Below are 25550 nucleotides of genomic sequence, written 5' to 3'. Positions count from 1 at the left end.
AGGGAAGTACAAAGGCGTGGCCCAAACTTATAATGAAAGGTGTCACACTAATTAGAGCAGTAGGGGGTACACAGCAACAGACAATATTGACGTTCCACATGAATAACATGACAATACAAACACATCAGGTATTACTTGAACATACATTTTGTGTAATTATATCAAACATTTACATAACGTATTTACAATGACTTAATTGACCCCTTTACATTTAGATTTTTTATGCACGTGAGACCATGTATTGTAAAACTATGTAATTGTAAATCTCTAATTGTAAAACTATACAAGCGTGTTTTGTGTTAACATTCTTGAGACTTGTGTTAGCAAAGACTCTTTGCTAACAACATTTAAGATGAGAAATGCTTACCATTCCTTACTTGCTCCGGCTGGTGTTACACACTGGAACAAAAATAACAATAAGGCAAATAAGAACCATCAAAGTTGTCATGAATGAGCATGGCACACTTGTCTGAAAATGTATTTACCGAACACTGGTTTCTTTAATAGCAGATTATTTGAATCAGACTTTCATTTGTGTTATTAATACGCAATGAGGAGTGGCGTTCAGAGACACCACATCATTGAAGTTGAATTCACATGTTTTGAGTGAATTTTCTGGGATTTCCGAGCACACTTAAATGCAGCAAATTGTACTTGATGATAAGAATGAGTGAGTGATAAGAATATCCACTTATTGATTTTCATTGCATTTCTGCTGATTTAGACCACCCATACACGCATGATAAAGACGTTGTTGTGATGTTCGGTGCGTTCGTGAACGCTTCTCGCGGTCTGTCTGGTGACAATGAGGACGTGTTGTTGCAATGAATGGACGAGAGACGTGTTTGTTTGGATTTGGAGACACATATATGGTGTTGGAATTGCACTGCTGTTGATGTGTTCAGGTAAGAAGAAAGTTATAAAAGAGCGTCAGACACTATGTGACTGTGCCACTGTCTGTCGTCGTAATAGAGAGCCGATGCGTGTGCGTTAAAAGAAACGGTGTTGCTTTAGCAGTCGTAATCTTTTTGGAACTCCTCATAACACTCCATAATAATTACGTACTCATTTTTTGTAAAACGCACTGGGTGGTATTGCTTCACTTCTCAGCGGAAGTACAATAATATGATGTCAAACGCCCCCTTTCGTGTGAACGCGCACTTGACAAAGTAAGTTGATAAGCACCGTCGCGGGACCAATTAAGTCTGATTGCTGATGTTAGGTTTTGTAGAGTTGCATCTTGAGCACAAAGCCTGGATTTGTATTTGTATTTGTGTTTGTATTTTATTTACCCCACAGCGGGGAAATTCACTTGTTACAGCAGCAAGCAAGATACGCAAGTAAAGAATACAGTGTAAAGAATACATAGTGACTACAACATGGTTCAGGTGGTGCAGGTGTTGTAGAGCCTGACAGCGGTCGGTATAAAGGACCTGCGGAACCTCTCCTTCTTACACCGTGGGTGTAACAGTCTGCTGCTGAAGGAGCTGCTAAGGGAAACAACAGTGTCATGTAGCGGGTGAGAGGTGTTGTCCATGATGGATGTCAGCTTAGCCAACATCCTTCTCTCCTCCACTTCCTCCACGGAGTCCAGAGGACCGTGCAGGACAGAGCTCGCTCTCCTGATCAGCCTATTGATCCTGCTCCTGTCCCTGTCCGTGCTGCCCCCTCTCCAGCAGCCCACAGCATAGAAGATGGCTGAGGCCACCACAGAGTCATAAAAGATCCGTAAGAGAGTCCTGCACACACCAAAGGACCTCAGTCTCCTCAGCAGGTGGAGGCGACTCTCGCCCTTCTTGTAGAGGGCTTGGGTGTTGACGGACCAGTCCAGTTTGTTGTTAAGGTGAACACCCAGGAATTTGTAGCTGTCGACCAACTCTATGTCTGCTCCCTGGATGTTCACCGGTGTGAAGTGGGATGTTTTCCTCTGGAAGTTAATGATCATCTCCTTTGTCTTGCTGGTGTTGAGTTGCGGCTGGTTAAGCTCACTCCAGCTGACAAAGTCCCTGATGACCGTCCTGTATTCCAGATCATTCCCCTCTGAAACACAACCCACAATGGCTCTGTCGTCAGAGAACTTCTGGATGTGACACTGTGTGGTGTTGTGTGTGAAGTCCGAGGTGCAGAGGGTGAAGAGGAAAGGGGAGAGCACCGTACCCTGAGGGACGTGGCGTCTTTGGTATTGGGACCACACAGGAGGTCTTCCACAGGGCCGGGACTTTCTCCAGGCTCAGGCTGGGATTGAACAAGTGCCTGAGAACTCCACAGAGCTGGTCAGCACAGTCCTTGAGGATTCTCGGGCTGATTCCTTGCCTTGATCTTCTTCAGCTGACTCCTCACCTGATCATCAGTTATGGAGAGGGGGGTAGAGGATGGCTGGGATGGGGATGTGGGGGTGAAGAGTGGTGAGTTGGTAGGGGAGGGAGTGGGGGAAGACTCAAATCTGTTGAAAAACAGATTGAGTTCATCTGCCCAGATCTTGTCCCCACTGGCTTGGTCTCTCCCCACTCCTTTACCATGGCCTGTGGAACCACTCTCACTATATACCGCCCACATAAACCACTAATGTTATTATGACAATAAATAATAATAATTCAACATGTCATCTTTCACGCCGTAAAGTTCTGGAACTGGCATTTGTGGCATGTCTTTTCTCACAGGCAATTCGTACTGTCTATCAAACGTTTGCAGCATTTCTCAAAGTGCTGGCTTTTCCAACTGTGTTATAGAGCAGCATTTCGATGTATTAAACTACACTCTCTGTGAATACACACAATTTTGTGCTGTTTTGTTTGTATTTACTTGAGTGAGTGTTGGCTGTCGGTACAAAGCCTCTGCATCTGGATACTAGATTTTTTTCCCCAGATGGGAACATTGGGTCAGGTGGATATGTTTGAGGTGGGCGAGTGAGTTTTGTTGCCTTTTATGTTGTCACCACTTTCAAACATAGTCGGTGTAGTGGCTCGTTTGTGTTGACGGGCTCACTTTGCTTATTATTAATATTCCCATATAGGGACTCTGGCATTTGGCTTTGTAAGCGTCTTTTTACCTCCTAACTTTACTATGTTACCTTGCATTGCTCCTCACAAAGCTCCACTCTTTTGCTGTGTGTGTATGTAGTGGCCCCCCTCCCTCCCACCACACACACACACACACAGAGACAAAGCGACTTTACAACTGACAAGAGGTTTCACTCTGTTTGTCATTGTTGTATGAAACGCTGATCCCAGATCTTGCGACACCTCAGATATGGAATGTAAAAGCTTTTAGGTCATGAACAGGCTGTTGAAGCCACTTGTGACCTTTGGTGGTGATCAGTGGAAAAGACAACTGAGGAGACAGCACATGACGTTTATCTGATGTATAAGGATGTTTACGCAGTGCTGTCCAGGTTGAAAGTTGTCGGTCAGGTATTGTTCTTGTCCCTCTGGGACGCCCCCCCTACTCCCACTGGTGGTCTGTGTTGGAACACACTAAAAAAATGCATCAAGCGACTGAGAGGCGTCAAACGTCCAACACAAATGTGAGACTTTGAACCTAAATTTGGACAAAGGTTGGAGAACCAGACTGACGAGAAAGTCCCCCGCACGTTTCTTGGATCAAGTTTCACATCACAACATTTTTGTGTTTGCTGTGAGGACAAGCACGCAGAGGAGCACACTTCGAATCAGAAGATGGGACTGCTGGAAGTATTTCTCCAGGCGGACACCGGTGTCCCCCTGCTAGGGGTTGCAGTGGTCCTGCTCCTGGTCTACTTTGCTTCATCCACTTTTAACTCCAGTGAGGGTGGCTATGAACCTCCGGGACCACGACCACTTCCTTTGCTGGGAAATCTTCTGCAGCTGGACCTGAAGAGACCCTACAACACGCTGGTGGAGGTGACCACAGCACTGACTATATCCTCATGCATACATGATGTTCACATTGATCTTCTCTCGTACCTCTCCAAGAAGTATGGCCCGGTGTTTACCATCTACCTGGGGTCTAAGAAGGTGGTGGTTCTGGCCGGCTACCAGACGGTGAAGGAGGCACTGGTCAACCATGCGGACAAGTTTGAAGACAGAGACACCTTTCGAATCGTGACGGAGTATAACAAAGGCCACGGTGAGTCGCTTTTTAACAACAAAACATCAAGTGGTCCTTTTCATGGAGCCGTCTCTGCACGTTGGTTTCCTCAGGGGTCTTATGGAGCAATGGAGAATCGTGGAAGGACATGGGACGCTTCGCCCTCACCAACCTGAGAGACTTTGGAATGGATAAGAAGGCGTGTGAAGACAAGATCATTGAGGAAAGCCAACACCTCATGGAGGTCATCAAGAAGTTCAATGGTAAGGCCGTCCTTGTAGAACTTAAATACTGTACAAGTTGAGATTTGAACACTTCTGTGTCAATCGATGGTTTCAGGAGAATCCTTTGATACCACTCAGCCCATCAACTACGCCGTCTCCAACATCATCTCCTCCATCGTTTACGGAAGCAGGTTTGAGTATGACGATCCAGAGTTCACAGCCATGGTGGACGAAATGAACCGGAAAGTCCAGCTGGCCGGCTCGCCCCAGCTCAGGTAGCTCCTCCCCTTCTACTCGTCTTCATCCTTGTCTTCACCGTCAGAGCGTCCTCCTCAGGTCTTCAACATGTTCCCGTGGCTCGGCAAGATGTTGCCACAGAACAAGGAATTCTTCCGCCTAACTGACAACTGCAGTAGGAAGAATCTGGAAGTATTACACCGTTTGAAAGAAAGCCTCAACCCACAGATGTGCAGAAGCTTGGTGGACGCCTTCTTTGTCCGCAAGCAACAGCTGGAGGTGTGTCCACACTTAAAGACGTGTCCAACTTTGGATGCTGATTGGTTGTCTTGCAGGAGTCTGGCATCACCAAGAGTCACTTCCATGATGAAAACTTGATGTGGACGGTCCAGAACCTCTTTGCTGCCGGCACTGAGACCACAACCACCACGCTGACGTGGGCTCTTCTCCTCATGGCAAAGTATCCAAACATCCAAGGTAAGAAGCTGCCCTCACGTCTTGCACGTGTCCACACCAGCTCATGAAGGTATGTGTCCCACCTCAGAGCAGGTCCGTGAGGAGCTGAGCAGGGTGATTGGGGACCCAGAGGTTGGCCAACATCGTCCCCATGGCGTTGCCTCACAGGACCAGCCAGGACGTCACCTTCAAGGGTCACTTCATCAAGAAGGTTTGATAGAGAACAGTGAAAACAAGACAAAGACGTAAACATTCACCTTACCGTCTGTCTACAGGGGACCACCGTCTATGTCCTCATGTCTGTCCTGCACGATGAGGACGAGTGGGAGAAGCCGCACTCCTTCCATCCTGCCCACTTCCTGGACAAGGACGGGAACTTTGTCAAGCGTGACGCCTTCATGCCTTTCTCTGCAGGTGGGTGCTATACGTGGAAGACAACAAAGGCAAAAACTAGTCCACTAGTGTCTCATCTACCCTTTATGGACATAACAGAACGCTTAATGACCGAAATGCACTTATTTAGATTGTTTTGCCTGCTCACATGTTACTAGGCAGAATTCATAGCACAGCAGTCATCACATAGCACAGAAAGGACAGGGAGAGTTGGCAGAAACACAAGCAAGTTCCCTGTGCAAGTGTCAGCTTCTTGGTTTTCCTGTGGTCCAGGTCGAAGGATCTGCCTGGGAGAGAGTCTGGCCCGCACGGAGCTCTTCATCTTCTTCATCCCTCCACCGGGGGTTTCTGAGGACCTGACCCCACGGGTGGGCTTCACACTCAGCCCGACTGACCACGAGCTGCGAGCTCTTTGCATGTAGTTCTTCATGTACTTCTTCATGTAGTGTTTTATGTAGTTTTTTATGTAGATGTTAGTATATTAGAATACATTTGAACCTCTGAAGAAAATTGAGCTACAAAGTGAATATTGACATGTAAACATTTTTATATTTTTCATTTTTACATTTTTACCGTTTGATAATGAATCACCTTCATATCAACCTTTGACCCCCCTGAAGTGTGTAAAATGTTCCAACAGGATGCTGAGACGTTCTCCTTATTGTTATGGAATTTTTTGTTACTATTATGATTCTTATTGGATATTTAAAGACATTTATTATGATTGTTATAGAATAGTCACCATTATAATGTCATAATTAAAAATTGTGAACTCTAATTTGAATGTATGTTTAAAGTGACGTCATAGTTTTGGTCCTGTTTCAAGTGGGTGTCCTCATAGCAGACAGGCGGCCCCGCCCTGTGGGTTGGAGTTGTTGTCTGCAGGGACAGTGTTCCGGGGTAGGAGGAAAGAGACATTGTGGTTGGGAGACATGGAGCTTGCGCACGTTTTTGTCCCGCTGAGTTTCAGCTCGGCGCTCGGCGGTCTGCTGGTGCTGCTGCTGATCTATGTCGTCTCCTCTTCGGCTTCCAGCTCGCAGGAGTCCCGCAGGGAGCCTCCAGGGCCCAGGCCGCTCCCCTTGCTGGGGAATCTGCTCCAGCTGGACCTCCGTAGACCACATTGGACCCTCACGGAGGTGAGCGAGTGCGAACGCGGCTGTGACACGGCGCACACTGATGATTGCCGCACGTTTACTAACCTTGAAGTAGAAGTTGAAAGTTACGACGCATTCTGGGTTTTGTTTATTTTGGACTCTAGATGCCATTCGACCACGATAATACCACTCGGGACTTTTGGACTCTTGGTTTTGTTCCGCCCTTTTGCCGTCATTCCAATTGTGTCCTTACACGACCTCTAATAAAACATCTGAGATGCAAAAGCAAAGTCCACTTCTGAGCTAAGTGGTCATAACTTTTATTTTGAAATGCGGGATTACTGCATGATGGTTTAAAGAATGTGTGGCTTTGGTGAACTGAACCCTCTGAGGTCAAACAGTCCTTTCTTCTGGTTAATCTCCTATTTGTTCACATTTTAAAATAATTTTCCCTCTTGCCTTTTACCTTTTGCCGATGAAAGGGTTGGAATGGGTACTCCGTCTTGTATAGAGATGCTCAACAGGTGGTGCAGGTTTATTATAATAATATTGGATAATGATCAGACCAAACCCGGATAGCAAACAGATACTTTCCATGTGAAATTGATGGCTGCAGCAGTTTAAGGAAATGTGACAATGCGAATGTAAAAGTATATCAAAACAGTCAAAATGACGGCTTCCCAGCCTTTCCTCTCTTCTCCTTCCTCCTGGCACAAGCAAGTGCATGCCATTTCTGGCTTCCGTGTATGTAAGCACGCACACCCACCTGTACCCACGCGACCACGCCCCTCTACACTCATCCATCTGTCTTCTCTACCGCTTATCCTCACTAGGGTATGCCGGAGCCTATCCCAGCTGACTTCGAGCGAGACAGCCCCGCCAGTCAATCGTGGGGCACATACAGACAAACAACCATTCACACTCACATTCATACATATGGACAATTTAGAGTCGTCAATTAACCTAACATGGATATGTTTGGAATGTGGGAGGAAACCGGACTACCCGTAGAAAAACCCACGCACACACGGGGAGAACATGCAAACTCCACTCAGACGGAGATTTGAAGATCTTCTCGATCTCCTGACTGTGTGGCCAACATGCTAACCACTAGGCCACCGTGCGGCCCCCCTCTGCGCTCAGGCAACCGAAACACACAAACTTATAACCTGTATCCTACACACCAGCCCCGACTTATTCATACCCACAATAATTACAAAAAGATAAACAGTAGGGGACGTACACAAATGTTTCAACACAAAAAAATCCTGTTAAAGTTCATTTAGAAGTCCTTTACTTCACAATGACCGAATAAATATTTTGAATAAATCTATTCAAAAAGGTTTGTTCCAATATCCTAAAAGAAAAATTCCTGGAGAAAAAAAAATCCACAGTAATCTGCAGTCAATATGGAGGCCAGCAACATCCTCATGCTGCCTCAATGAGAAGACCCACCAGCTGATGCACACTCCTGCCAGGTTCTCGTGCATAGCCTTCATCTTGCTCTCAGCCCTGACGAAACCTCCTCAATCACACGGTTCTTCTCCTTCAAGTGCACAAGCTCTGCAACCAGCTTCTTCTGGGCGCGCTCTATCTCGCTGTCATAGACCACAAGCTGCATCCTCGATTGACCGCAGGTCCTCTGTGAGTCTTGCAGCTGTATCTGACGTTCTCGCAGCAGGTGGCGCTGCGCACACAACTGCTCCTATAGCTACACTTTCCTCAGCTGCCGAGCAGCCATGAACTCAGGCTCCTCCTCCACCTGAGCGACATCCCGCACGGCCTCTGCATTCTGCAACTGGTCCACAACGTTTTGGTCAGACTTCCAATGACCCGATGGCTCCAATTGTGCTATTGTAGACCAGTCCAGTTGCTGCTGCAACGTGTCCACTTTGGCAGTTTGTCAAGCAGTTGTATCTCCAGCTCAGCAAGGTGGCGTCCTCTCTGCCAGGCCCGGCTCTCCTGGAGAGACAGTTCCCTCCACAGAGCCCCGACATCCTGGCTGTAGCTGCATGCTGCTTCACTGCTCCAGCAGGAGGTCATCTCGCACTTCAGACGCCTGTTCTCCACCTCTGGAATGTCCAACTGTTAGTCCAGGTCCTTCGCCCCTAGTTCTGAGCGAGATCTCTCCACTTTCTGTGTTTGAGCCAGAAGCTTCTTCTCCAGATCCTCAACTTGAGAGTGCAGCTGCTCCTTGTCCACACCACCGCTTAGCACCGCACGTTCCTCATGCAGCGCCGTCAAACTGCTTGGCTGCCCAAGCACGGCGTGCTGCAGTGCTTCAGAGCCCCGGGAAGCCCAAAGTTCACACACTTGGTCCTGAAGAATCTGGACAGGCAGCTGCTACTGCCTGAGTGCAATGATTCAGCAACTCTGCAGTCAGAATGGCGTGCTGAGAACAGCCAGGGCTGGGCAGGGACAAAAAGGAGGTGTACTCCTCACCATCACTCATCACAATGACACCAATCACTGGGACCTTGATCAGCCTCCTCCAGTCTTTGAAGATGCACTTCCTCCTGACTGGTGCTCCTCTTTTTTCCCTTTTATGTGAGCAGGCTTTCTCAATGTCAGATGTATTTGATAGCAAGCATTCAGATGTTTTGGAAGATGTTGTGACCAACTCCAGTAACTTTTGATCCTCCCTGGAAAGTCCTGGCAGCTCTCAGCGTTCTTTAGAATGTGTGGCTTCTACGGTGAACTGATGAGGTGAAACAGTCCTTTCCTCTGGTCAATCTCTTATTTGCTCACACTTTAAAATCATTTTCCACCAATAGAAATCATGCAAATTGTCACATTTTTACAAGTGTAAAAAGAAGTGAAGCAGTGTTAAAACAATAAATAATCTCAGACAGGCTCGCTGGCCTCAGCTCTCATGTGATGTCACGCATAGTTTGGTCAAATTGTTTGACTTTAGAGTTTAATTTGTATTGTAACTTCTTTTGAAATCCCTCCCTCACCTGGTCCAAGATGTCCAAGAAGTACGGACCAGTCTTCACCTTCCACATGGGGCCCAACAAGGTGGTGGTCCTGGCTGGCTACAAGACAGTGAAGGAGGCACTGGTCACGTACGCCGAAGACTTTGGAGAGAGAGAACCTCTGACCACCACCAAGGAGTCCAAGCTGGAGTACGGTAAGAACACACACACACGCATACACACACACACACACACGACAGGTCCTAAACACTCTGTGTGTTCTCTTGAGGTGTCATATGGAGCAACGGTGACTCATGGAAGGAGATGAGACGCTTCGCTTTGACCAACCTGAGAGACTTTGGAATGGGCAAGAAGGCGTGTGAGGACAAGATCATTGAGGAAAGCCAACACCTCATGGAGGTCTTCACCAACCACAAAGGTACGCAAATTGTCATCCTCTCTGTGATCCGCCTGGCCACCACTCCTGATGTTTTCTGGTGTGGATGTTGCAGGGGAAGCGTTCGACAACAACCAGATCATCAACTACGCTGTGTCCAACATCATCTGCTCTCTGGTGTTTGGCAGCAGGTTCCGCTACGACGACCCCATCTTTGTTGCCATGGTGCACCGCGCCAGCAAGGGCATCCAGCTTTTGGGAGCTCCAACCATGCAGGTCCTCCTTTTTACACAACCTTTTGAGGTTAAACATCTCTTGTGAGACAACAAGCAGTTAAACAACAACCACACTGACCCAACAAGCAAATACAAACATTAGGGAAGAAAGTCTAGTTTGTCTCGTGTGGTTGCCTGGAACACGCTTTTACGAGGACAGGATCAACATCTTGCCTTTTGGGTGGTACGCTCAAAGGTTCTGCTTTTGTACCCTTGATCGTTTGGGAACACGCATGTAAAGGTCAAGAGTTACCTTGGTGTCCAACCATTCGTAAATTGAACCTTAAGGGACACGTGGACACCTGCTGTACGTCTAGTTAAATTCTTGGCAACCCATCAAGATGACAGGATTATAAGTCTTGTTGGTCGTCTGGCTGCTCCATTTCTCATATGGGGAATAAATAGGAGTGGTTCTAGGACAGAACCCTGAGGCACGCCACATACCTCACAGACAGCCAGAGAATGACTTATCCAAACAAATCCCCGTTCTTCCACAGTTGTACAACATATTCCCGTGGTTAGGAAAGTGGTTCTTCTCAGTGAGAGAGGAGCTCCGCAGTCTGGGAGCCGCCAAACGCAAGATGGCCATGGAGCTGGTCCAGGGCCTGAAGGAGACGCTCAACCCACACGCCAGCAGAGGCCTAGTGGACGCCTTCCTTATTCGCCAGCAGCATCAGGAGGTCTCACAACACAACATGACATCTTACCTGGTACTTTAGAACTAAACAAAAACCAACACAGATGGTCATTGATTTCCAGGAGTCCGGGGACTTGGGTCACTTCCACAATTCAAACCTGATGATGACAGTGTCCAACCTGTTTGCTGCTGGCACAGAAACCACCTCAACCACACTCAGATGGGGACTTCTTCTCATGGCCAAGTACCCAAAGATACAAGGTAACGAGACACTTGTCCATGAAATAGCTTAGTCGAGGAGCAGTGGTGCAGCAGGTCCAGCAGATGGAGCTGTCGGTAAAAACATCATAAAGCAAGGTGAAGACAAAGCTGCGTGTAAACTTTCAGAACAGGTCCGTCAGGAGTTGAACAGCGTGATCGGGGATCGACAGGTCCAGGTGGAGGACAGGAAGAACCTGCCCTTCACGGACGCTGTCATCCACGAGACCCAGAGGGTGGGCAACATCGTCCCCATGGCGCTTCCTCACAGGACCAGTCGGGATGTCACCTTCCAGGGTCACTTCATCAAGAAGGTCTGCCTGAGGAGAAAGCAAAAATTCTTGAAGGATGCAAATGGATGTCATGTGAGTGGTTTTGGTCTCCAGGGGACGACGGTGCATCCTCTCCTCATGTCCGTCCTCTACGACGAGGACGAGTGGGAGAAGCCGCACTCCTTCCATCCCGCCCACTTCCTGGACAAAGACGGGAACTTCTTCAAGCGAGATGCCTTCATGCCTTTCTCTGCAGGTGGGTGACTTCTTCGTGGAGGGGGTGCCCACCCATCAAGTGCCCCTCCCCCTCAAGTGTTTTTCCACCTCCTCCAGGTCGCAGGGTCTGTCTGGGAGAAAGTCTGGCCAAAATGGAGCTTTTCATCTTCTTCACCACACTCATACAGCACTTCCGCTTCACCCCTCCCCCGGGGGTCTCAGAGGACCAACTGGACCTGACCCCGCGACTGGGCGGCACCCTCAGCCCCATGCCCCACAAACTGTGTGCTGTCTCGTGCATGCGAGGTTAGATTGCGAGCACTTTCTGTTGTTTGCAATCATCTCATAGGGTTTTACTCTTGAAAGTATAAATGCGTAAGACCGCTAATATTACTGACACAAATAATTGTGCTATGGAGTCATATAGCAACAAATGGAAATTGTGCTGAATAAAGATTTGCTTGCATTATGATTTATCTTTTGGGAAAGAATGGCTCGGTGTTGGTCTGGAACGCAAACGTGAGATTTGTGAAATGTACAACACAAATTATTTGGAAGATACACAAAACTACAGTAAATGCATCTATGGCAGTGGTTCCCAAACTTTTCACCGTCGCGTACCCTTTCTGACATTTGACTTGAAGCCATGTACCCCCTACTACTAAAAACATAAACCATTTTTAATTTTCATGAAATTGATATATTAAGCGGGCCGCACGGTGGTTAGCATGTACTTAGTAGTAGTTAGCATGTTGGCCACTGTCAGGTTCAAGCACCCTAAAACATTCTAAACACAATTAGAAGAAAGAAGACAACAAGATTGCTTTTACTCGTGAGGAGAACAGACAGAGATGTACTCAGTTTACAACCTCGATCCGTTCTGAGTAAACTCTGCGTTCTCCTCCCTTTTATTCTGTTGGGGATTCCCTAGTTACACAGAGCACGTTGCAGCTCTCAGGGGAGGGGGAGAACAACAGCTGCAACGTGACAATACAATCTGTATCTAACTGTGTATGTGGGTGTGTGTGGGTGTGTGTGTGTTCACATAAACAAACAATCAAGAGTGTGAATCCGTAAACATGCAGCGGGCTTAGAAACAGAAGGTTCAAAAGGTCCGGTGGATAAGATGAAAGCACATCATAAATCCAACAGTTACACCAGAACATTCCAAGCATCTGTTGTTTAGCAGTTCCAGTTTGTTCTTCTTGATCTACAAGGAGTCTCTGTGGATGAGTGCATAGAAAAGATAACAAGTAAACATGACTAAGGAAGGAACAAAATCAGCTGAGCGCTCATGCGGTCGAGAGGAGTTCCTTCATCTTCTTCTCCGTAGCCCCATAAAATTTTACTGCTCAGACACACACATACACAAAGAGGTTATAGTGGTTCAAACAAAGGAAGATACATTCTTTAAGACAACTATATGATAACATTTATATACATTTCTCCAACACTATACTGTACTTATTTTAAGACACTCAACAATAATTCAATTAATAACCATCAATGCAAACAGTTATTCTAAAATGTACTTGTAATAATTATTTACCCACTCAGTGAATTATATATTATATACAAATATAATTATAACAATTATATAATTATATTTTTGTCCTACACATCCAAAGCACATCACGTTCTCCTTCAAAAAAGACATCTTGTGTCCTTTCATTCCAAAGAATGCAAATGTCCAAATGTCCATCTCCACATAACATACACACTTCTACTGGTGAGTTCCTTTTGTTTCCAGGCTCTAAATATTTAACAGGCACAACAATAGTGGCAAAACTATTGCCTCTTGCCTTTGGCCTAGATTGAGACTTGGGCATCTTGTATATCTCCAAAAATGGGGTTACTTGCGATTTTGACTTGCCTCTCAACGAATTCCACAATGTCGAATTGTAGGTCAACGCCAAAACTTCTCCTGAATATCACATGCCACAGTGGTCCAATAATCACACAGCTTTATTTGACAACTGCTTGCATCATTTGTGGCCACGTTCAGGCCTCCTGTAGCAGCTCCCATAGAGTTGCAGTATTCCTGTAGCAACAGACCATTGGACTGTGCATTTCATATTGAAAAATGGTGAACTCTGATTTTAATGTCAAAGTGATGTCATAGTTTTGCTTTGTTTCAAGTGGGTGTCCTCATACCAGACAGGCAGTCCTACTCTGTGGGTTGGGCCTGTTGTCTGCAGAGACAGTGGTCCAAGCCAGGACAAAGAAGACATTGTGGTTGGGAGACGTGGAGATCGTGGACGATTTTGTCCCGCTGAGTCTCAGCTCAGTGCTCAGCTCTTTGCTGGTGCTGCTGCTGGTTTATGTCGCCTCCTTGTCGGCTTTCAGCTCACGGAGTCCCACCAGGAGCCTCCGGAGCCCACGCTCCCCTTGCTGGGGAACCTGCTCCAGCTGGACCTCCGCAGACCGCATTGGACCCTCATGGAGGGGAGCGAGCGCAAACCCGACTGTCACTCAAAGCGGAGACTGTTGTGTGTTTTCTAACCCAGACATTGAACGTTGTGACGCATTCTCTATTTTGTTTATTTTGGACTCTGGAAGCCAGTAGACCACGATAATGCCACTGCACTTTTGGACTCTAGGTTTGGTTCTGCCCTTTTGTTGTCTTTCCAATGATGTCCATACAAAACAAACATTTTAGATGCTTCTAAAAAGCAAAGTCCGCCTTTGAGCTGAGTGCTCATAACTTTTATTTGAAAGACTTTAAGAATGTGTGGCTTCTATGGTGAGGTCAAACAGTCCTTTCCTCTGGTTGATCTCGTTTGTTCACATTTTGAAATAATTTTCCCTCAAAAGAAATCATGTAAATAGAAATAATTTGTTCCAGGGTCAAACTGGGGCCATCATAAACCTTTCATTAGGTCCTAAACACTGTGTGTTCTCTTGAGGGGTCATATGGAGCAACGGAGACTCGTGGAAGGAGCTGAGACGCTTCGTTTTGACCAACCTGAGAGACTTCGGAATGGGCAAGAAGGCGTGTGAGGACAAGATCATTGAGGAAAGCCAACACCTCATGGAGGACTTCAACAACCACAACAACACATCTTCTTGTCCTCTCTGTGTTCCACTTGGCCGCCATTTCTGATGTCTTCTGGTGTGGATGTCACAGGGGACGCGTTCGACAACAACCAGATCATCCACTACACCGTGTCCAACATCATCTGCTCTCTGGTGTTTGGCAGCAGGTTCCGCTACGACGACCCCGTCTTTGTTGCTATGGTGCAGCGCAGCAGCAAAATCGTCCAGATAGTGGGCGCTCCAACCATGCAGGTCCTCCTTTCTATGCAACCTTACTGGGGTTAAACATGTCTTGTGGAGACAACAAGCAGTTAAACAACAATCGCGCTGCCAGAAGCAAACATGAGGGAAGAAAGTTGAATTTGTCTCATGTGGTTGCCTGGAACACACTTTTAGAAGGACAAGATCAAAATCTCTTGGGTGGTACCCTCAAAGATTCTGCTTTTATATCCTTGATGGTTTAAGAACATGCATGTACAGGTGAAGAGTTACATTGGTGTAAAATCATTCATCCCAGATTGGACCTTGAGGGACACATGGACACCTGCTGTACCGTAGGTTCAAGTCTTAGTAACCCAACAAGATGTGCTTAGAGACGTCAGGATTAGAAGTCTTGTTTTTTTGTGTTATTGCTCCATTTCTCCTATGAAGAATAAATAGGAGTGATTCTAAGACAGAACCCTGAGGCACACCACTGCTTACAGACAGCCAGAGAATGACTTCTGTGAGAAGCTTCTCCAAACAAATCCTTGTTCTTCCACAGTTGTACAACATATTCCCGTGGTTAGGCAAGTGGTTCTACTCATTGAGAAAGGAGCTCCGCAGCCTGGCAATCGCTAACCGCAAGCAGGCCATGGAGCTGGTCCAGGGCCTGAAGGAGACGCTTAACCCGCACGCCAGCAGAGGCCTAGTGGACGCCTTCCTCATTCGCCAGCAGCATGAGGAGGTCGCACAACACAACATGACATCTTACTTGGTGCTTTAGAAGTAACAAAGACCAACACAGACGGTCCTTGATCTTCCAGGAGTCCGGGGACTTGGGTCACTTCCACAATCTGAACCTGATGATGATAGTGTCCAACCTGTTTGCTGCTGGCACGGAAACCACCTCGACCACACAGATGGGGACTTCTTGTCATGGCCAAGTACCCAAAGATACAAGGTAATGTACATGGGTTAGCTTAGTCAAGGAGCAGGACCAGCAGATAGAGCTGTTATTAAAAACCACATCATTAAGCAAGCTTTTGTAGTGGAAACAAAAGCTACTGTATGACGAAGCTGCAAGTAAACTTTCAGAGCAGGTCCGTAAAGGAGCTGAACAGGGTGATTGGGGATCAGCAGGTCCAGGTGGAGGACAGGAAGAACCTGCCCTTCACAGACGCAGTCATCCACGAGACCCTGAGGGTGGGCAACATCATCCCCATGGCGCTTCCTCACACGACCAGTCGGGATGTCACCTTATCAAGAAGGTCTGCCTGAGGAGAAATCAGACATTCTAGAAGGATGCAAATGGATGTGATGCGAGTGGTTTTGGTCTCCAGGGGACGACGGTGCATCGGAAGCGATTTGTAAAGTTAGAATATACATCTGGGAGTTTAAATATTACGTACTAAGTGGAGATGGGGGGGGTAATAATTACAAAAGCAATCTTCACTCACTTACTGTACTGCAAAAAAAAGATAGATGAGGATCATTCATAATGCAGAGTATAGAGAACATACAAACCCTTTATTTTTAAAATCAGATTAAAATGTACAAATTTAGTACACTTTGAATCTGCTAAAATAATGCATAAAGTTAATTTGTTACACAAAAAAACGTCACAGTATTTCTGTCAGAGAGGAGAAATATGATCTTAGGGAAATTAAACTTAACACTTCTATGCGAGAACACTGAAAACCCACAGCACAGGAATTAAATTATGGAACGGACTGAGCAAGGAACTCCAACAATGTACAGAGATGAGCAAATTTAAAAAAACAAAACGAGCAGTTGATGTTTGCTAAATACAAGGCAGAAGAGTCTTGATCATCACAATGATGGTTCTGCCATGCCTGTTTTTTATCATTATTACACTGATTACTAAATAAAAATATTACATGGAATGCAGGAAGTAAACAACATGTACTGTACGAGATGTGGAATGGATGGGGGGGGCAGGATTAAATAAGCTTTGCTTCTTCCTACTGTCACGGGCTGCCGGTGTGCCAGCACGGAGCGGACATGGTCCAACTCTGCAGGATCCATATTGGCCAGTTTTTACGGTCACGGGCGACGTGTAGGATCTCAGAATGCAGAGAGACAAATTAGTCCGTGTACAAAAATGTATTAACAAAAAAGAAGGGTAAATAACAAAAAGGTACAAGAAATCCACAAGGCAAAAATACAACAAAAACTCTGGGCCTAGCCACGGGAAAAAACCTAACACAAAAACTAGAAAACGGAAAGCGCTGCACACACAGGAAAAAGACAAAAGTGCTAACAAAAAATCACTACTGTAAGAACTAGTAGGCAAGAACTAAATACTAACAAAAAAAACCCACTGCAGTACAAAAACACGCAGGTGGCAAGAACAATACTTACAACTAGGCGAAGGGCAAGGTAGACCAGAGAGCAAGGAATACAAGGTAGCATGGGTAGACAAGAGAGGACAAACTGGCAAAGTACAAACAACACAGCAGGTCTTAAATAGTCCCAGCCTGATTAACTGCAGGTGTGCTTAAGCTCCTCCCTTGGGTCGACAGATGTGCTACAAACAGAGAACACCAGAGGGCAGCAAAGCAGCACATAGCTCATGACACAAACTCCTTTTGGACATGTGGAACTGTGAAAGGATGATTCATGAGATGTATTCCATTGTAACCTTCATGCATGTTCAAATAAAACTAAACCAAACCAAACCAAGCCAATGAAGGTAAACCTTAAATGTTCATTTATCCCTTTCACACATCATTTATATGTATTTAGATTTTTTATGCACGTAAGACTATGTATTATAAAACTATGTCATTGTAAATCTCTAATTGCAAAACTATACAGGCGTGTTTTGTGTTTACATTCTTGAGACTTGTGTTAGCAAAGACTCTTTGCTAACAGCATTTAAGATGAGAAATGCTTACCATTCCTTACTTGCTCGGGCTGGTGTTACACACTGGAACAAAAATAACGATAAGGCAAATAAGAACCATCAAAGTTGTCATGAATGAGCAGGGCACACATGTCTGAAAATCTATTTACCGAACACTGGTTTCTTTAATAGCAGATTATTTGAATCAGACTTTCAATTGTGTTATTAATACGCAATGAGGAGTGGCGTTCAGAGACACGACGTCATTGAAGTTGAATTCACATTTTTTGAGTGAATTTTCTGGGATTTCCGAGCACATTTAAATGCAGCAAATTGTACTACCGCATTAAGAATGACAAAGTGAGTGATAAGAATATCCACTTATTGATTTTCATTGCATTTCTGCTGATTTAGACCACCCATACACGCATGATAAAGACGTTGTTGTGATGTTCGGTGCGTTCGTGAACGCTTCTCGCGGTCTGTCTGGTGACAATGAGGACGTGTTGTTGCAATGAATGGCCGAGAGACGTGTTTGTTTGGATTTGGAGACACATATATGGTGTTGGAATTGCACTGCTGTTGATGTGTTCAGGTAAGAATAAAGTTATAAGAGTTTGTCAGACACTATGTGACTGTGCCGCTGTCTGTCTTCATAATAGAGAACCGTGGCTTGGCATGATGCTGTGTGTTAATTGCTAAAAAAAAAAAAAAAGTAATGTAATGAATGAAATTTATTAGGTACTGCTGCTAATGCGCTATTTTTGACAGCCCTATAGTCACAAAACAATGCAGCTGCATTTTAAATGTTTATTGTCCCACAAATTGAGGCTAAACAACATTATTGTCAACATTTTTTGAGGCCAAGGGGGTTTTCTGCAAAGCGAGTTTAGTGGGTTTAGCGAGGTGTGTTGAGTGGAAAGCCAGACTTGCGTGTTCAGTGAAGGTAGCTCTCGTTTAAAGCAGCTCTGTCACCATGGTAACTTAGGCTAAGCTCATAGCCAGGTTATGTCCAGGCTTTCAGCTTAAAACGGGCTATGAAAGTGCCACTGTTTTACTGTTTAACAAATTCGGAGATGGCATTACCATTTAGGAGCCATGGAAATTTTTTATTTTTTTTTAAAGAGCATTGCCTGATGACATTATCCATCTATAAGCGGGATTCATTTCATGAAACTACAGTATAACATCAAAAACAAAAGTTGTTGCTTCAATGTATTTTCTTTTTAAACGGATAAGTGCTAATATGTCAAAGTTGTGCAATAATAATCAATATTAACTTGTGCATTCACACGCCGCATGCTAGCATTCCAGTCAGGATCGGCTAGGCCAGTGGTAGGTACAAAGGTGTTATGTTCGGCGGGCGTTGGACCCCAAATGCAGAGGCGGGAGGCAGGTGGACAGGTAAGCAAGTCTTTAATTAAATACAGGCTGAACAAAAGGCGATGGTGCGGGAGTCAAGGGGCTGAACAAAAGGGCACCATGAAGGAAGCACTTGAAAGTGAGCTGAGGGAGTTCTTGCCTGGAGAGCCGGGAGTACTGGGCACACCTCCTGGGAGACGCAGAGCACGCTGGACTTCGGGTTTGGGAACAAGGAGTCTGCCAGAACTGTAACAAGAAGATAAAGTCCAAAGAGCCAGAATGACTGGCACAAACCATTTGGGAATAATCCAGCGTCTCCCAGGTGCAATCCATCCGCTTAAAAGGATGTGCTGGGTCATCAGAGGCAGGTGCGCCCAGTAGTCCCGCCTCCAGCCGGAGAAAGGGCACCTGAAATGGGAAAGCACACGCCCAGGAGAAGGCAGGGAAAAACAGGCGGCAGGGACAGGAAGTGAACCCTGACAGTACCCCCCCCCTTAATGGACGCCCCCTGGCGGCCTACCTGGCTTCTCCGGGAAGCGGTCATAGAATTCAGACAGGAGAGTTGGGTCAAGTATGAGCGAGCGCGAGACCCAGGAGCGGTCTTCGGGACCATACCCCTCCCAGTCGACCAGGAACTGGTAACCCCTGCCTCTTCTTCTCTCGTCTAAAATGGCCTTGACCGTAAATGCCGGGTGACCGTCGACCTGCCTGGGAGGAGGAGGAGGCACCTCCGGAGGGCTCAGGGAGCTGGAGGAGACAGGCTTGAGGAGGGAAACATGGAATGTGGGATGCATCTTCAGGGAGTCCGGGAGCCGCAATTGGACGGATGAGGGATTGATGACTCACTCTATGGGGTATGGACCAATGAACCGGGGTTGGAGTTTCTTAGAGGTGGTGTGGAGAGGGAGGTCTCGGGATGAAAGCCATACCCTTTGTCCGGGCTCATAGTTGGGTGCAACCGAGCGATGGCAGTTGGCCAGCTGTTTGTTTCGCTCGGCCGTGCGCGATAGGGCAGCCCGGGTGTTGCGCCAAGCCAGGTGGGGACGGCGCAGATGTGCCGATACTGAGGGCACGGCCAGCTCCGATTCCAGAGATGGGAAGGCTGCGGGTTGGTATCCGTAGGCGGCATGGAATGGAGACCTGCCTGTGGCGGAACAGATGAGGGTATTGTGTGAATACTCGATCCATGGGAGGTTCGAGGACCATGAAGCGGGCTGCTGATGGCAGACGCAGCGGATGGCGGCCTCTAGGTCCTGGTTGGCCCGCTCCGTCTGGCCATTAGTTTGTGGATGGTACCCCGATGAGAGGCTGGGGGAGGCTCCCAAGGCCTTACAAAACGCCTTCCAGGCCGAGGAAGTGAACTGTGGACCCCTGTGTGAGACAATGTCCAACGGAATGCCGTGCAGCCGGAAGATGTGGCATACGAGAAGGTCCGCCGTCTCGAGAGCCGAGGGCAGCTTGGGCAGGGGGATGAAATGGGCCATCTTGGAAAACCGGTCCACCATGGTAAGGATGACCGTGTTACCGTTGGACGGAGGGAGTCCGGTGACAATGTCTAATGCCATGTGGGACCAGGGGCGGGATGGAATGGGGAGTGGCCGCAGGAGTCCAGCGGGCGCTCGGTGGGACGATTTATTCCGGGCGCAGACGGAGCAGGCCATCATGAATTCCTTTGTGTCTGTTCGTAGCGATGGCCACTAGAATTGTTGAGTGAGGAGGAAAATTGTTCGAGAAACACCCGGGTGGCAAGCCATTTTGGAATTATGTGCCCAACTTAGGACATCAGAGCGGAGCCCAGGGGCTACAAACAAGCGGCCGGCCGGACCTCACTTAGGTGGTGTGTGGTCCTTGAGTGCATCCACCACCCGCTTCTCGATGTCCCACTGGAGGGCGCCCAGGACTCGGGATTGGGGAATTATGGTCTCCAGATGGGTGTCCTCCGTCGGTGGGGAGTTCAGCCGGGAGAGGGCATCTGGTTTGCCGTTCTTGGATCCTGGCCGGAACGTCAAAGAGAAGTTGAATCTCGTCAGGAAGAGCGCCCACCGTGCCTGTCTTGGATTGAGCCTGCGGGCTGAACGCAGGAATGGCAGATTTTTGTGGTCTGTGAGAACCACAAAGGGGAGTTCCCAACCCTCCAGCCAGTGCCTCCACTCCTGCAGCGCCAGAACGACGGCCAACAGCTCCCTATTGCCAATGTCATAATTGCATTCCGCAGCAGTCAGGCGGCGTGAGAAGAAGGCGCATGGGTGCAGCTTCTGGTCCGCGGTGTCACACTGAGAGAGCACCACCCCCACGCCGGTGTCAGAGGCGTCCACCTCGACAAAAAATTGGGAAGAAGGGTTAGGGTGGATGAGTACTGGAGCGCTGGTGAATAATGATTTCAGTTTAGAAAATGCGGAGTTAGCAGTAGTGGTCCACGTAAATGGAACTTTGGTGGATGTGAGCTTAGTCAGAGGTTCCGCTACCCGGCTAAAATCCCGAATGAAACGGCGGTAAAAGTTAGCAAAACCTAGGAACCTCTGAAGGAGCTTTCTTGATGTGGGAACGGGCCACTCGACCACCGCCTGGATCTTGGCGGGATAGGCTTTAAGTTGCCCTTTTTCCACTATAAATCCGAGGAAAGGGACGAGGTGGTGTGAAACGCGCATTTTTCAGCTTTAACAAAAAGCCTGTTTTCTTGGAGCCGTTGAAGGACCAACCGCACGTGTTGGACATGCTCCTCCAGTGTGCGGGAATACGTCAAAATATCGTCTAAATATACAAACAAAAAACAACTCAGCATGTCCCAAAGGATGTCATTAAGAAAATTCTGGAAAACTGCGGGGGCGTTCGTGAGCCCGAAGGGCATAACTAAGTATTCAAATTGCCCGAGGGGGGTGTTAAAAGCAGTTTTCCATTCGTTCCCCTCCCGAATTCGCACAAGGTGGTACGCGCTGCGGAGGTCGAGCTTGGAAAAAAATTGGCATCATTGAGTGAATTGAAGGCAGAGTCTAATAGAGGTAAAGGGTACTTATTTTTAACCGTGATGTCATTCAGGGTGCGGTAATCTATGCATGGACGTAGTGATTGGTCCTTTTTCTCAATAAAGAAAAATCCTGCTGCTAAGGGGGAGAACGATGGGCGGATAAGACCTGCGGCAAGCGAGGAGGAAATGTATTCCTCGAGCGCCTCTCTCTCTGCTAGAGAGACGTTATACAGGCGCGTGGTGGGGAGCGCTGCTCCCGGCAGGAGATCAATACAGCAATCGTAGAGACGATGAGGCGGGAGTGACTGAGCCCTATCCTTACTAAAAACCTCACGTAGATCGTGGTAGACTGACGGAACGAGAGAAAGATCTATTTCCTCGAGAGTGGTATTGGGCGCGGGGGAGGAGCGAGGACACGCCGACCTGAGACAGTGTGAGTGACAAAACACGCTCCAGTTAATGATAGTGGATTTAGCCCAATTAATATGCGGATTATATACGTGCAGGGTACGTGCCAGGTAAGTCCTAAAACTGTGGGAGCGGAGCGAGAGGGAATAACAAGGAATTTCATAATTTCGTGGTGATTGCCCGATACGCGGAGGGAGAGAGGGAGAGTTTGGTGTGTGACGCGCGCCAGAGGGAGCCCATCCAGAGAGAACTGTTCTAGAGGTAGGTAACTTGGTGCCGGCATGGCCAGACGTCTCACTAATGTTTCATCAATAAAACAATCGTCCGCTCCTGAGTCAATAAAAGCTTTGATGTTGATGTCTTTCTCCGTCCAGGAGAGCGTACCTGTCAGCTGCAGGCGGCTGGTTGTTGAGTTCGATGCATCCCGCGCAGGCGGGGACGCGCTCTCCGGGGGACGCCCACGGGGCGGTCGAGAAGCTGGTGAGCGGTGGCTGTCAGGGCGGACGGGACAGCGGCTGACGGTGTGGTCAGCATGGCCGCAATATATGTAGAGATGCAGTAGGGTGCGCCGCTTCCTCTCAGCAGGCGTGAGACAGCTTCCTCCAAGTTGCATGGGCTCATCTGTAGCTCTCGCCGCCGGTGATTCCGTGGGCGGTGGCAAGCGGCCGGTAGGAAGACGATTGACGAGGCCGCTGGGGAAGTAGCTGGCGGGGTGTAGGCTCCGGTCCACCTCGCGGTCGCGCAGCCGCTTCTCGATGAGCACAGCGAGTGCGATGAGTTCCTCGAGTGTTTCCGGGGTTGCAAGCGGAATCGTGTGGTCCCTGATGCGGTCTGCGAGGCCCATAAAAAACACATCCAGCTGTGCAGAGGCACTCCAGTCCGTCTCCGCCGAGAGAGCGAGGAATTCGACGGCGTAATCAGAAACACTGCGCCGACCTTGGCCCAGTCTTAATAGCGTGCGGGCAGCCTCTCGTCCAGGAGGGGTCCGCTGGAAAATCTGCTCCAATGCCTTGGCAAAGGCGGGGTATGATGAACAGAGATCCGAGCGGCGGTTCCATTCCGCAGTCGCTCAGGTCCCCGCCTTCCCCGTGAGAAGCGAGATGGCAAACGCCACCCGAGCTCTCTCGGAGCAAAACGCGGCAGGCTGGAGCTCAAAATGCAGCTCGCACTGAGTGAGGAAGGACCGCACGTCCCCGGAGTCCCCGGAAAACTTCTCTGGCCGGGACAGTGGTGGGCAGGCAACCAGAGAGAGGTCCTCGGTAGCGGGTGGGATCGATGGGTCCAGTGGGCCGGCCCCCGGGGCCGGGAGTGCGGCGGAAGGAGGTCCCACCTGTAATGTGGATAGAACGGCTTGGATCTGCGTCTCGAGGGCCGCCAACCTTGAATCCTGACGCTCTGCCATGCTGCTTATGCCGAGACAGAGACATCTTCTGAATTGTGACGGAGTACAACAAAGGCCACGGTGAGTCGCTTTTTAACAACAAAACATCAAGTGTTCCTTTTCATAGAGCTGTCTCTGCACTTTGGTTTCCTCAGGGGTCTTATGGAGCAATGGAGACTCGTGGAAGGACATGAGACGCTTCGCCTTCACCAACCTGAGAGACTTTGGAATGGGTAAGAAGGCGTGTTCAAGATCATTGAGGAAAGCCAACACCTCATGGAGGTCATCAGGAAGTTCAATGGTAAGGCCGTCCTTGTAGAACTTAAATACTGTACAAGTTGAGATTTGAACACTTCTGTAACAATCGATGGTTTCAGGAGAATCCTTTGATACCACTCAGCCCATCAACTACGCCGTCTCCAACATCATCTCCTCCATCGTTTACGGAAGCAGGTTTGAGTATGACGATCCAGAGTTCACAGCCATGGTGGACGAAATGAACCGGAAAATCCAGCTGGCCGGCTTGCCCTCAGCTCAGGTAGCTCCTCCCTTTCTACTCGTCTTCATCCTTGTCTTCACCATCAGAGTGTCCTCCTCAGGTCTTCAACATGTTCCCGTGGCTCGGCAAGATGCTGCCACAGAACAAGGAATTCTTCTGTCTAACTGACAACTGCAGTAGGAAGAATCTGGAAGTATTCCGCCGTTTGAAAGAAAGCCTCAACCCACTGATGTGCAGAAGCTTGGTGGACGCCTTCGTTGTCCGCAAGCAACAGCTGGAGGTGTGTCCACACTTAAAGACGTGTCCAACTTCGGATGCTGATTGGTTGTCTTGCAGGAGTCTGGCATCACCAAGAGTCACTTCTATGATGAAAACTTGATGTGGATGGTCCAGAACCTCTTTGCTGCCGGCACTGAGACCACAGCCACCACGCTGAGGTGGGCTCTTCTCCTCATGGCAAAGTATCCAAACATCCAAGGTAAGAAGCTGCCCTCACGTCTCGCACGTGTCCACACCAGCTCCTGAAGGTATGTGTCCTACCTCAGAGCAGGTCCGTGAGGAGCTGAGCAGGGTGATTGGGGATCGGCAGGTCCAGGTGGAAGACAGGAGGAACCTGCCCTTCACGGACGCTGTCATCCATGAGACCCAGAGGGTGGCCAACATCGTCCCCATGGCGTTGCCTCACAGGACCAGCCAGGACGTCACCTTCAAGGGTCACTTCATCAAGAAGGTTTGATAGAGAACAGTGAAAACAAGACGAAGACATAAACATTCACCTTACCGTCTGTCTACAGGGGACCACCATCTATGTCCTCCTCATGTCTGTCCTGCACGATGAGGACGAGTGGGAGAAGCCGCACTCCTTCCATCCTGCCCACTTCCTGGACAAGGACGGGAACTTTGTCAAGCGAGACGCCTTCATGCCTTTCTCTGCAGGTGGGTGCTATACGTGGAAGACAACAAAGGCAAAAACTAGTCCTAGTGTCTCATCTACTTTTTATGGACATAACAGAACGCTTAATGACTGAAATGCACTTATTTAGATTGTTTTGCCTGCTCACATGTTACTAGGCAGAATTCATAGCACAGCAGTCATCAAATAGCACAGAAAGGACAGGGAGAGTTGGCAGAAACACAAGCAAGTTCCCTGTGCAAGTGTCAGCTTCTTGGTTCTCCTGTGGTTCTCCTTGGTTCTCCTCCTCACGGAGCTCTTCATCTTCTTCATCACGCTCCTGCAGCACTTCCGCTTCATCCCTCCCCCGGGGGTTACTGAGGACCAACTGGACCTGACCCCACGGGTGGGCTTCACACTCAGCCCGACTGACCACGAGCTGCGAGCTCTTTGCATGTAGTTCTTAATGTCGTGTTTTATGTAGTTTTTCATGTAGATGTC

The 25550-nt window shown here is 48.1% G+C and overlaps 2 pseudogenes; both read left to right on the top strand.

The window, feature by feature from the left end:
- The first annotated feature begins 2494 nt into the window (after positions 1 to 2494).
- Positions 2495 to 11879, top strand: LOC129172251 (uncharacterized; annotated as a pseudogene).
- An 819-nt stretch (positions 11880 to 12698) lies between these two features.
- Positions 12699 to 25509, top strand: LOC129172665 (uncharacterized; annotated as a pseudogene).
- The last annotated feature ends 41 nt before the right edge of the window (positions 25510 to 25550 follow it).

This window comes from Dunckerocampus dactyliophorus, chromosome 19, assembly GCF_027744805.1.
Source record: "Dunckerocampus dactyliophorus isolate RoL2022-P2 chromosome 19, RoL_Ddac_1.1, whole genome shotgun sequence".
NCBI classification, from domain to species: Eukaryota; Metazoa; Chordata; class Actinopteri; order Syngnathiformes; family Syngnathidae; genus Dunckerocampus; species Dunckerocampus dactyliophorus.
The sequence above is the reverse complement of the archived record's forward strand: the minus strand, read 5'-3'. Positions and strand labels throughout refer to the sequence as shown.